This window comes from Cupressus sempervirens, chromosome 7, assembly GCF_028749045.1.
Source record: "Cupressus sempervirens isolate cs-2001-9-10 chromosome 7, ASM2874904v1, whole genome shotgun sequence".
NCBI lineage: Eukaryota > Viridiplantae > Streptophyta > Pinopsida > Cupressales > Cupressaceae > Cupressus > Cupressus sempervirens.
This window is the reverse complement of record NC_143124.1, coordinates 203,547,205-203,561,893: the sequence shown is the minus strand read 5'-3', so window position 1 is coordinate 203,561,893 and position 14,689 is coordinate 203,547,205. Positions and strand designations below refer to the sequence as shown.

The window sequence follows — 14,689 nt, the reverse complement described above, 5'->3', positions numbered from 1 at the left end:
AGAACAATTTGTCACTTGATCTTGCAGACTTGTTGTTGAAACAATCTAACAAAAACATGGAAAGTATAAAGACATCCAAGAACAATCCTTGTAAATTCAGTTCATTATTGACATGCCTATTCTTCTATGTTCAAAAAAATTTCCCTTCTAAGGGTACAATCATATGGAGAAAGCATGTGCTAGTTTTGTATCAGATTAATGAATATATTGTAGAAATGGGTGAAAATTTTGTCAACATAATGGATAACTACTTTGATGTTTTCAAGGAGAAAATGAATAAAAAATTTAGGATTCCCAGGAAATTGGTTGAAGATTATAGAGATGATGTTTTCTTCATGGTAGACAGTGACAAAGCCTACATTCAGGCAGTAAAACAAAGGGTTGTATGGGTAAAACCTCTTCCCTATGAGGTGAACATTGATGAAGAAAAGGACATAATTAAAGCCGTGGTAAATGAACCTATTGATCCAAAGACACCATACTTTGGAACATATGATGAGGCTAAGGCAAGGATAGATCTTGAAGTCAAGCTTCCTCAGGTAGTTAACAAAGGCAAGAGGAGAATAGTAAAACTCAAATCCAACACACCTCTTTTTTTGACTGAGGGTAAAGGAGAAGATGATGATGATGATATAGAGGATGAAGATGAGTCAAAAAAGGAAGAAAAGCCAGTAAAGAAGAAAGGAAAAGTGATCATCACCAAGCCACCCAAGCCATCCACTACATTGTTTACCAAGAGATCCAGGAAGAAAGGTAGTGAAGTTGTGTTTAGCAAGCCACCTCTCACCTTCCAAGTAAACTGAAACAAATGGAAGGAGGTGTAGGCATAACCAACTTCAAATCACTAAAGTATGATACTAGGACAGAGGCTAAGAAGAAGTAGATTGAAGAATTAGTGCTAACCAAGATGGGAAAATGGTAATATTCCCCTGATCATATAGCCTCCCAGATTTCTAATGATCTATTAGAGAGATTGAAGCCAAGATGAAACTCAACCATATAGATGATAAAAGATATCTATGAACAAAACTTGAGGTAGTTGTTACCAAGCTTTACCAATACTGAGGTAAAATATTCTATGATGAAAAATGAAGACAAGATGACTCTTAGATTAAATACTTGTTTAATCCTATTAAAAGATATAGAGCATGTAGTCAAGAATGGTATAGGCATGTGGAAGAATATTCATCACTTGCATAAATAGAGTGACTCTCCAATAGAATTCAAGGATGATGACAGTGATGATGGGGAAGAAGGAACAAATTTTGAAAAAATACAGTCTGACAATGAAGAAGTTGGAGAACATAAAGAGGAAGAAGCCACCAAGGAAGTCAAAGAAGATGATGAGGATCATGATCCTATGAAGATAGCAGTAGTAGTCATTGCCTCACTTTCTCATTCTCCAAGAAAATTAGTACTAACATCAAGTTCAAAGACAACTTTAACAAGTTTGATTGCGACCACAATAGATCCATCAAATATCCAATCACTCTTTGCTCCCTCACAGCTCAACACATCACTAGTAGAAGTGTCTACCACTTCATCTACCAAGCTGCAGCTGCCCTCTTCTTTAGTTCCTAAGTTAGGTTCATTAGTAGTGAGTACGACATGTTCTATGATTTTGTGTTCTTCAGTAGTAAGTACAGTTTTGAGTTCTACAATTTTGGATTCTACATTTTTTTTTCTATTTCTTTGGATACTTCTGTAAGTATATCACTTTTGAATTTAGTAAGTATACTAGTCAGTATTCCATCTATTAGTACTATATCAATTTTTATTGCTAGTCTTGCTATCTCTACTATTGTTTCCACTTCAGATTCTAAGACAATATGTACAAAGGTAGTTGAACCTAAGGCTCAACCATGTATAAGACTTTTGGGTGAAAAAGAGATAGAGGAGGACATTGATCTAGATGAGGAGATTGAGATTCCAAAGTTGGATTTTGATAATGCCACTGTAGATCAAATGCAAATACCTAGTAAACTCCTCCAAAAGAAAGAAAAATAGAAGAAATTAAGAGAGGAAAGAAATAGAGAATATAAAATCATTGAAAGTGCTAAGAATATTTTGACTGAGATAATAGGTGTTGAATTTGATACTTCTCAACACATTTTGTCTCAATTAGAAGAAGTAGTCTAGAAGTTTAATGAGGACTCTAGTGGTCAAGACAAATTGATTGAGAAAGTAGAAAAGAAATTTGATAACAAAGTTCTTTAGCACATTGCTCAACAAATTGACATCTAGCAAGTGGACCTTTCCTCAATTTTGACCAATCTTGAAAAATCTTGCACAAATGTAACATCACTTTTTGGGAAATTATGTAATATTATTGAGTTCACAAAGGAAATAAAGAGAAAACTAACAAAGATTGATGAAGATCTAAAGGCTAGTGCATAGTAGTTGCAACGTGACCCCAATTCAAGCACTGCACATCATATGGAAATTAGATTCTTGTCAGATATGCAGGCAGAGTTATTGAGAGAAGAAGTAAGGATCTGGTCCTCATTGATAGACATCCAGAATATGATCCTTCCCATCATGGACACAATGTAGAAACACATTGTTTACTCAAAAACATTGATCCATGACAATAATTTCTCAATTGTAGATCACATGATAGAACTCTCTATAGAAGTCCATGTTGCTCTACATACGTGCAAATTTTTGCAAGAGAATTGGGATAAGACTTTAGCACTCATACTTAAGGTAAATTCTGAGTTTCTTTCTTATATTGGTGTCTCTATGTAAATAAATTTTGAATAAATCTTTGGCATTATTGTCAAAAAGGGGGAGAGACAGTGTGTTTATATATGAAAAATAGTATGAATATTGTATGGGGGAGAATCTTTAAAACAGTATCGAGCCAATATCACACTATGATGTATATAAGTTTTGGTTAATAAGTGTTTCTGCCACTAATGCCAAAGAGGGCAATTGTTGAAATTAAGTCAAGTTTTTTATTAGTGACAACACTTATTTAGATTGTGTATGGTTACCAAGCTCATTGAATAGTCTATAGTGTGTAATTTAGTAGCCACCAAGCTTTACAGTTCCTACCAAACATCCTAGTGGTTACCAAGCTTTGTAGTTTAAACTGAGCTAGCAGTTCATATGAAATGAAGCTAGTGTTAACCAAGCTATGTGATGATCAATGTTTACCAAGTTCAGGTATGGTAAACATGTAAGTCAATTTCTACCAAGTTACATAGTATCTATCAAATCGCTAGTGTAGACCGAATTCAAGACTACTTTGAGATGCATGATGGTTCCGAGTAATGATAGTGAACGCTATGTATAATAATTTCACCAAGTTAGTCTTTAGAACCTAAGTGTCTTCATTTGAGCCAACTTTGTATTATTGGTGTTAACTTTTATATTGGCCAACTTTATAGTTTTGTAAATTGGATTAATATATATGTGTAATGTATTCTATCATATCCAATGTGAAAAAAAGGAATGAATAGATAAATATATGCATGTGAATGTGAATCAGTAGCTAAGTATATTGTAAGGCCACATCAATAGAGGAGCAACAAAGTGATATCTATCACACAAAGGTGATTAGTATCTCAAATATTCTCTATCAGCAAATTAGTTGTAAGCCAGAGATCAATTGATTCATTCTAATAGGTGAACTAGTTCAAATCCTCTCACAAGTTAGACTTAATAGTCTTTTTCAAATCTCTTTACCAAGTTCATACTTCATTGTATGTTTGCAAATCCATTGCTCCTAATACGGCAGATCATCAGAAGTGATCTTCGTAAGCCTTAACATGGCAACTTTATGCTACAGTATTGAAGTTTTGTGGGTATCATCCCCACCCTAGTTTTACTTTCTATTTGGAAGGTTTCTGGGTCACGAAATCATTGTGTTCATGTGTCATGAATGTTTATATTTTCAGTTTCACATGATTGAAGTTAGATCTAATTTAATGATTCTATGATTATTGGGTTATTACAATTAAGATCTTAATTTGGTAAAGTTTTCAAGGTTATGGATTCACCCCTCCCCTCTCAGTAACCTAGCATAGTCTTGAATATTTCCAACACCCAAAAAAATGTTTTAATACCTCTATAAGGCCTAGTATATCTTTGGATACCAACCCTACATGGTCAACTTTAAAAACATCCCAAAAACATGTTTTTGGCCTGTTCTTGTGTATTTTTTCCTTCAAACATGTACCTAATGACTTTTTTTTCTCTCAAATTTGATTAAATGAAAAGAGATTCTTCAAAATATTCTTAGCTTTCCATAAATGTAATTTCTATCAAATTATGAGTTCAATAAGTAATTATTACTTATTTTCTAATGGAGTTATTTATAAAGTGTTGATTGACACACTAATTGAAAAATAACTATAATTTTTAAACAATTTAATATTTTTGAAATCCAAAAAATGCATCATCTTCTATGCTTCTTTGACTATAAGAAAAAAATTAAATTAAATTTTGCATAGTTTTTAATTAGTTAAGGTGGTCAGACACAAGAGTTTTTTATTCCAAAAATATTATAGTAGAAGATTCATCATTAATTATTTATTTAGAATAAAAATATCCAAAAATATGTGTCACATCTAGGCATGAGTATCCTTCTTATATCTGGAATCTTATTAAAAAATATTATCATTTGATTTTGATTATGGTGGTCAGACATATATCTACTTATTATTTTTGTCCTGAAATTTTTGTACTATTACATTCAAATTCAAATTTTTAACCAATAAATTTTAATTTTTTTTCAGATAAGGCCTAGTAGTATAGAAACAAAATTCAGTTTCCTAGATATTCCTTTCTCTCAACTTTTCTATATAAAGTTCATAACAAGTTGAAAATTGCATGTCAACTTGACATAACCCTAATTTACTAATTTTGTATTGCCAATTAAGGGTATAGTTTGGTTGACCATGACCCTATACATACCCATTAATAGTCCAACAATTTAGAGGAATGTTCAAAGAATCTTTATGAGAAGGTGACATAAGACAAGCATCAAAATTGAAGAGGCATTGTTGGAACTGGACACCAAGCTTGAAGATTTTGTGGGGACAAGGATAGAAGTTAGTAATTACAAGTAGATAGTAAAGAATAAGTATGAGGCTTTCAATTTTCCAAAAGCTAGTCAAGTAGTAGAGATGGTACGAAAATTCAAGAATAAGCATCTAGACATTATTTTGGTGTAAAGAGGGAAAAAAAATCTAGATGCTGGAAATTCAATTTTGACACTTAGAATATTTTTGGGATTTTTGGAACTATTCATCAAGGTGCACAAGTGCACTTTTCATAGAGGTGTGCTGACAGTTTACTACTAGTTCAAAATTCAGAGCATTCCATGTACCATAAAACATTTTTCAGTATTTCAACTCCCATAAATGTCTAATGAAGGCCAAGCTTCCATTTTTAAAGCCTCTAGAGACTTCCAAATCATCTCACAGCTCTCTTCTTCTTATCTTCTTATTCTTTCATTCTTTTTTTGTAATGTAAATGCTCATGCACCCATTAATAGACAAAAACAAGGGTGAAAACTTACTTAGCACCATTTAGAGAGTTAGTTTGTATGTAATTAGATTTGTTTTATTAGTTCTTAGCATAAGTTTACATTTTAAGATCTCTCACTCCTAGCACAAAGGGAGGAGATGATTTATTATAAATATAGGGATCTAATATGTACTCCAAGCTATTATTTTGATGCATTAATATATGTTATTGGTGCTCTCATTCTGAGTTTACTTATTCTTGCTAGAGTGTGTTATTTTTTGTGAATGCATGTTCATGAATAAAAATGGAGCCAATGGTTTTATTATGTTGTTATGATTGTGTGATCTTTAAGTTCTAGTGTTTTCCTTATGTTAATAAATTCCACTATTCTGATGAATTAAAGAAAGGATCATTTTTGTTCTTGGATAGCATTTTATCTCGGGTGAGTGCACTTTTTGTGGCCTTGCAATTTGATGAAACTTGAAACATCTTTCAGTTATTATGGAAGTTCCTTTCGATGATTGCATGAGTGGAGTTGAGGAAGTGCTACTCTTAATTTCATTGATTCCCTACCTAATCCTTTTGATAATTTAATTCATAGATATGTTGTTACTTTATCTTGTGTCCATTAGGAAATTCCCTTTCAATTATTTTCTTTAAACTCTTGTTACTTTATCTTTGTATTTTCTTTTTGAACACTTCATTAAAATAGGAATTCATATAGTTGCATTAATAGCCTACATTCATCATAAAAATAGAAAATATAAAATATATCTTTTGTGGTTACGTTTCAAAAAAAAATAGATTAAGCTGATTGGTTAGAACCAGAAAAGGCCTCCTCATGAACATACACATTTATCTTCAATTGAGTTACCCAGTAGGTTGAGAACCCCACCCAAAACCTTGGAGTTAGTCCTTGATCAGCTTTTCAAGAGAGGGATTCAAAAGGATCCATGTCATTCAGCATCGTGCAAAATGACAGCTCAACAATAAGATATACAAGCGTAGTTCTTCATCATCCATCAAAATATTCAAATTTTTTACTTAGTTCATGTCCCTGGATATACTTCATAAGATGATAGTTTTCTTATTCAAACCTTGCTGGTAGGGTTTGTTGTAATGTCCCCACTATTAGGGTTAGAAAAAAACCTGCAAAATAAATGCTAGAATTTAAATAATAACAAATCTCACTATATTATTCTACCCTCTATCCTAACCCAAATTCTTAAAGATGTCTCTAGATCAAGTTTTGTAACCCTTAGTTATTCAACCATCTTTTTTAGAGTGCACCCCTTAAGGTTTACATATGCATATGTTGATACCATCAAAATATTCTTACCATTATACTTCCTCGAGCATGTTGGTGAGATGGAGGTAACTCTCGTATATCAATATTATAGAGGTTCTAATGCTTTAATTAGTGTTTGGACAAATAGGCACTATGCCATCTCTTATTCAAATACCTTATATGTCCTTCTCTATTACTTCATCCAAATGGATAGTTATATCCACCTCTAACAGTGATAGTAAGAGTTGTAATTTACTTCATCGTATTAGCCAAATAGAAGTACCCCTATCTTTGATACTGATACAAGAAGTTGTAATATCCCCTTTTTAGTGAACTTAATCCTTCTTAATTCACTAAATATTATATTCTTATTATATATTTTTTTAAACCCCTAAAACTAATTAAGTATTCATTACTTCATACATACCATTAGCATAATTATATTGATCATAAGTGTGCTTATTAATTATAACACCTCTTACCTTGTGATTAGACCATATAGTATGTATTACAATAAGGGTGGTACATAGATACGTTATAGTCTCCAAAGCTACACGTCACAGGTCTAGTCTTCTTTGTTTTCCACATCACTAGCCTAGTACTTGGTCTTCATTGGTCTTTTGGTTGGTTTGCCCTATGATGATGTGTCTAGTTCATTCTTCCCAATATTATCTTGGACTTCTATGGCATCTAATGTGATTCATTCTTCCTTTTTTATTTCATAAAGGACCATGTCTGCTCTGTATACTTTAATGATTCCTCCACACTAGCAAAGATATAATGTTGAGTCTAAAGAAGAAAATAATTTTTTTTACTCATGGCACAAACTATAGAAGCATTCACCCGAAAAAAAAAAATTGGATGTGCTTTCCTATTACACCAATCCCCATCCTATCTACTAATGATATGGTATGTATAGTTCCCTCACCCTATTAAATAGGTCAAGTCCTTTTTAAATAGATGTGTTTGTAATATAATTTCCACCATTCGGTGATTTATCAATTCAAGTGCTATTATAAAATATTAAATGATTGATGTCATCTCTTAGACATTAGTCCAACTTATGTCATTATTATTATGATTTATTATAGTTAATTTAACATTATATATTGAATTATCATTTATATATCTAATTGAATATCTAAATAAAATATGTGGTATTATCAATAGTAGATTATGATTGTATATTTATATTTTAATCAATATGATATATTTATATTCTAATTACTATGATATAATATTAAATTTTGTTATTGGGGGTATTGCGTTGGCATTGGTTTTCAGACAATTTATTATGTAGCTAAAAGTTCAAGCTTCATCACTTTTCTATGATTCCAACCTAGAATCTTTGTATAGCTTTTAATTTTATACAACCATTACCTAGCTATGCAATTCACTTTTATTTGTGTATTATTTTCCAAGGAATGGTGTTTGCATCTAACTTGTGTCACTTGGGGGTTATACATCCTTCTAGCACTCTATATAGGTAATTAAGAACCTTTACCAACCTCTTTTAGTTCTATCATTAAGCCTAACATTTGTTGAACTTAATTTATGGTATTTTTAGCCTAAATCTTTCTGTTTACATATGTTTCTTCTTGGGGATTCCCCTCAAATTTTCTTCAAATTTACCTAGGTATGGAATACTTACAAGGTGGAAATCATCTTCATACTATGGAGGATAAATAGAATGCATTATATTCTTACAAATCCAAGTTGTGTGTGTGTGTGTGTGTTATGTTTGCTAAAGCATATATTTGTAATAATGTGATGCTTTGGATTCTAGTCCAAGCCAAAGAGGTTTCACTTGAGGTGGCTCACTTGTAGGATCTTTTCAAGATTCAATAAAGTTCCCAATGTAAAATTGCCTAATTTTCTCAAGATCATTTTTCTTCTTGTAATTATTCTTCATCCCATAGCCATCGAGGCAACCAAATCTCATTTACTCATCACTCTCATATCCTACTATCCTGGGCTCCTCACTACCAATCTAATGGTGATAGAGATTTTCAAATATATTTCTTGACCTTTCCACCACATGGAAGATCAATTCCAAGTGTGGTGAGTGCTTGGGCCCTTCTACAAGTGGTGGTATTGGCTGGTCAAATAATAGCAAAGATAACCTTTATTTTAGTTCTTCTGATTAATTCTTACAACTCACTCTAATAATCACTCTTTCTAGAAAGAAGCATCACAAAGGTACTTTGAGGTTGTAGTCAAAGAAGGGTGGTCTATTCTAGATAATAATCCTAGTACCCCCAAGGAGGATCATGACCTTCCTTTTCCATCCATGACCACTACTCTAGTCATTTCGTGGAATTTTTCTATGTTACACTTATTCTTTAAAGTGTAGCCCATGTTTCTAAATCTGAACTTTTCTTATTTGTTCTCTATTTTATCTAGGCATTTCCCATCTAACCCTTTAAGGGTGATCATATATTCCCATTATTCTAAATAGTGTAATTTGCATTATAAATTAATGGAAATGCCTTCCTAAAAGTAGAAATTTTGGTCAAGATGATTTCTAAAAAAAATGACATCAACCTTTAACTAGAAGAATGAAATATGGTCCCTACTTTGTCAGGAGGAACATGTGAACAAGAAAATTATTTTTAAATATGAAATATTTATACACATTCTCATATGTTAATTAATGTGAATATCTACTATGATGACAATGGAAAATAACACCAATATTAGATATACTATAATGTTGAGATTATAACAACATCAATCTTCAAATGTCAAGGTAGTTGAGTTTCCTTAAATGTTCCAAGCATAATTTGGCATCTTCATAATCAAATTATATAGTTTTATTTCTTTTCAAAGTTACAACATCTTTCTATTATACCTAATATTCCATTTAATGATCTATTTGATGATTGTCTCCTATATGAAGCCTATTATCTTCAATGATTGATGTATATTAATATGAATTTAGAATAAAATTGTTTTAAGAGGATGAAGAATTAATTTCAACAATTTTAAATAGTTAGTATATTAACTTAAGTCATTTTTACTTCTTGCATGACTTCTTTAAGTGGATTAATATCACAAAGTTCTAGGCATGCATCTATGAGTAGGCTCCCTCAAGGCATTAAAACTTCATATTTGCACCCATCTTCGGATCTTTCCTATCTCAAGAGGATTTATTCTTCCTCTCCCATATCAACATAAATCACATGTATATATGAATGTATATTCATCATTCTTTTGTATACTCCATTATCACTTATACTCAATAGTTTGATCTTTTATTTATTGATGTTTATAATTATATTCATCCTACAAGATGGAAAGAACTGGGCTCTAATACCAGTGTAATTTCCCCATTATTAGGATTGGGAAACACTTAAAAAATGAATGTAAGATTTTTTTTTTAAAAAGTCTCACTAACTTATTTTCACCTCTATCCTAATCCAAACCCTTAAAGACATCTCTAGATTGGGTTTCCTAACCCTCAGTTATTCAACTATATTTTTAGATTACACCCCTTAAGGTTCACATATGCATATGTTGACACCATCAAAATATCCTTACCATTATACTTCCTCAAGCATGTTGGTCAAATGGAGATAACTCTTGCATACCAACATTATAGAGGTTGTAACCCTTTAATTAGTGTTTGGCCAAATGGGCATTATGCTCATCTCTGATACCAAAACTTTATATATCCTTCTTTATTATATCAATCAAATGGGTAGTTATACCCATCTCTTATACTCACACTAAGATTTACAATTTACTTCATCGTATTGACCAAATAGGAGTACTCTTATCTCTGATTCTAATACAAGAAGGTGTAACATCCCCTTGATAGTGAGCTTATTAATCCCTCTTAGTTCACTAAATATTATATTCTTATTATATTATTCTAGATTATATTCGTAATGAAAGCGTGTATTTGTAATAATGTTCAATACTTTGGATTCTAGTGGAAGCCAACTAGGTTTCACTTGAGGTGGCTCAATTGTAGTATCTTTTCAAGAATCAAGAAAATTCCCAACGGACAATTTCCTAATTTTCTCAAAATCTTTTTTCTTCTTGTAATTACTGTTCATTCCATAACCATCGAGGCAACCAAATCTCCTTTACTCATCACTCTTAGAACCTACTATCCTAGGCTCCTCACTACCAATCTAATGGTGATAAACATTTTCAAATCATTTTATTGACCTCTTCACCACAAGGAAGATCAATTTCCAAGTGGGGTGGGCTCTTCGGCCCTTCTACAGGTGGTGGTACTAGTTGCCCAGATAATAGCAAAGATAAAATTGAGTTTAGTTCTTCTAATTAATTTGTACAACTCACTATAGTAATCTCTCCTTCTAGGAAGAAGCATCATAGAGGTACTTTGAGGTTGTAGTCAAAGAAGGTCTATTTCGGATAATAATCCTAGTATCCCCAAGTAGGATCGCGACTTTCCTTTTCCATTGATGGTCACTGTTCTAGTTACTTTGGTGGCATTTTTTAATGTTATGCTTATTCTTTCAAGTGTAGCCCATGCTTCTAAATCTGATTTTTTCTTTATTGTTCTCTGTTTTATCTAGGCATTTTCCATCAGACCCTTTAAGTGTGATCATATACCCCTACTTTTCTAAATAGTGTAATTTACTTTATAAATTAATGGAAATGCCTTCTTAAAAAGTGGACATCACCCTTTAACTAAAAGAATGAAATAGTGTCCCTACTTTTTTGGGAGGTAAGAATTGAACATGTGAACAATAAAATTATATTTAAATAAGAAATATTTATACACATCCTCATATGTTAATTAATCTGAATATCTACTATCATGACAATTGAAAATAATACCAACATTAGACATACTATATTGTTGAGATTAAAACATCATCAACTTCTAATCAATATTTTTCATTAATATATAATATGTATTATAATTATAATTATTCTATAATTTATTTCTAGCATATATTTTTTCAACTTTGCCTCCCATCTTCATGGAAGATTTTAGAAAATAACTTATGAATTTGATTTAATTTTAAAAAATTAAACATTATAAAAATTGAAATTCAACATTATTACACTTTACTTAATTACACTTTGTAAAGAGAATATAAAAGAACTATATCTTCCCACATATTATATTACTACTAAGAACCTCAATATAGTTACCATAATTATGAAATCAATTACCACTACGACTAAGAACCTCAAAATAGTTACCAAATTATGAAGTCAATTACCACTAATGGAATTCTTTATGACAATTATAAGTATTACTTTATCTAATCAAATGTTAAGATGAAGTAAAAGTTTTCAAAATAAGAGCCTAAATGCCGAACAAACACCCGATCTAAACCCAACTTTCCTCACACTGATCATATATACTTTTATGCTCAATACAAAGAATCTTTAACCCACAATTTGTTTACAAGAATCCTACCATGCATTAACCCTGGAATGTTCAATTTCGTGCTCATATGCATGAAACAAAATAAATAAAAATAATAAGAAAATTGAAAACAACACACCAAACCACCATGGCTGTACAGAACATTTCATTAAAATGGGAAAGCGGAAACAAAATTATTCACAATTAAAATGTCAACGTATACAACTGTCACATTATTTATTTATTCATATATATAGCCTTCGTAACACAAAGCAGAGTTGCAACAATGCATATCAAATTCAAGAAACTTTCCACAAATGTGGGTTTTGTTCAGCGTGGAGGTCCTCCAAAGGGTGGGCAGCAAAATCCACAGCAGTCCTGAATCAGGCAGCAGCAGCACAGAAAGTACAGACTGCATCAAGAAACAATATACCCATTTCAGCTCATAAAACTTTAACCTAAATGTCAAACAACTATTTAGAATAAACAAATCACTAAATACACCAAACCCAATATTCAAAATATTAGAGAAACCAAAAAAACATTCAAAATACATCACCACTGTCTAATGCAGCCAAATAACCCTCCCGGCCCTCCAGGTCCTCCTCCTCCACCTCCAGGAGGCCCCCAACCAGGTCCTCCTCCTCCTCCTCCACCAGGACCCATCTTTTTACCTTTGCTGATTCTTCAAAAACAAGAAAAGATCAATCTGACACAGCAATTTCCCAATGCTTGATGAAAGCGACTGAATAGTTTAGATGGTTCGAGGGAGTGGAGCTTTATTTATATAGACCTTCTTTAGGTTTCTCTTTACCCTGAGTTGATAAAAAATTAGGTTACTTGGAAATGAAGACATCGTCGTCCAGATATTATAGCAGATTCTGCCAAGTCATAATAGTGTAGAAGTTGCTCAACTACTAGTAAACGCATCTTCCATTCAACCTTGCAACTTTTGTGAGTCCCCATGTCATTTTTTGAGCTACTACAGCTAATGGTTGTGATATTATAATGGTAGAATTTGCATATCTAGGCTGTTTTTTATAGAGCATTTATAGATTTCGAGATCAGAGTACATTAGCGTAAGTATATAGAACATAATGTGTGATTGTGCTTAAAGTTGGGTTTAGTTTGTTTTGTGTATAATTTGTGATTATGAACAGTTCACGATTCCATCATCTTGGGTCATTTGCTTGTGCACCACTTCAGTCATTTGTTTGTGCGTCTTGGATTGGTAGTTTTGGTTCAAATTTAGTTTATTCTTACAAATTCTGTTAGTCTTTGTGGGATGACTACATATAGTAAGACAAGCCTTGTTGCTATGTGTTAGTATGTAAGATCATTATGTTGTATTTGTGGATTCGTTTGGCTATGGGGGTTAGTAATTCAGATTAAGATTTGTTCATTTCGAATTGAGTTTTGTTGAGGAATTACAAACTCTTGTTTCAATTCAAGATTGACGCATCTAGACTTAAGATTAAGATTTTTTTTAATTTGTTCTTACCATTTCCGATTTCCAGCAAACAAGCTGACAATAAGTGAGTTCCGTGCCTATATCATTCTAGAAACATTTGTGTTTAGATATCAAAGAAAATTTAAATATATACGAATCAATTATAAACCATATTTATTAATCTTGAGTGAGATTTATTGAGATTGGTTAGGGTTATTTTATATTTTTGTGACTATTTCAATTAAAATCATTTAGGTTTCTTTACTGACTTGTCTGTCTTCCCACAAGCACCTAGGCTATTCTATAATCATGACTCATTTGAGATCTTATTTACTATACTAATTTGGTTACATATATTTTAGATTTTTTTATTATAATCTATCTATTCTAGATATTATTATGAAAGCTAGAATTATGGGGATCATCTCAACATAATTTTTGTATAGTATAAGGTATTATGATTTCAAAAAATTAGAAGCAAGTTTTAAAGATACTACTAATAACCACCACTAAGAGTCTTAGATAATACAAAATCATGATTACTTGTATATTGTCTACTCAACAAGATACATCTATCATATTAAACTTGAGAAGAACATCAAATGGTTGTACAAAAATTGGAATGAACCCACACCTTGGTAGATTACTAAGAATGTCATGGTCTAGCATTGAGTTCTCTATCAACTAAGGTGGTACATCCAAATGGCCCTCCATCCAACTAAGGATCTTGTTGGTTTGAGTGTTCCAAGGGGTCCTTGCATTGCTTACCTAGAGACCTAGCTTGTCTCTTTTAGGTACCTAGTCCTCCTAGGTCCCTAATTGGTTTAGTTGATTAACTAATACCAATCCCAAACTCCTCTCCAAGAGTTTGATCCTTTGTGCTTGCTCTAAGAAGACTAACACTCTAGTTTTAGTACTCTTCTCCACACCCACTTAGAGAGCTCTAAATAAAACTTTCTCACAAACTTCATTCTTTTTTCCAAGGTCATCGATCAACATGAGATCACTCAATTTGTTTGCAATTGAGTCCATTTTGAAAGATCTTTAGACTTCTTCCTTATTGATTTCAAGGTTTTGTCTCTAGGAAGCCTAGTTAGGCCTAATACAAATTAGCCCTTGA

General features: G+C 32.0%; 1 long non-coding RNA gene across 1 annotated transcript; it reads right to left on the bottom strand.

The window, feature by feature from the left end:
• Positions 1-12,323: 12,323 nt before the first annotated feature.
• Positions 12,324-12,951, bottom strand: LOC149546209 (uncharacterized). Its single transcript, XR_016354335.1, has 2 exons — positions 12,679-12,951; positions 12,324-12,531 (listed from the first exon to the last, which is right to left on the bottom strand). It is a non-coding gene; the product is annotated as an uncharacterized LOC149546209 (long non-coding RNA).
• Positions 12,952-14,689: the final 1,738 nt, after the last annotated feature.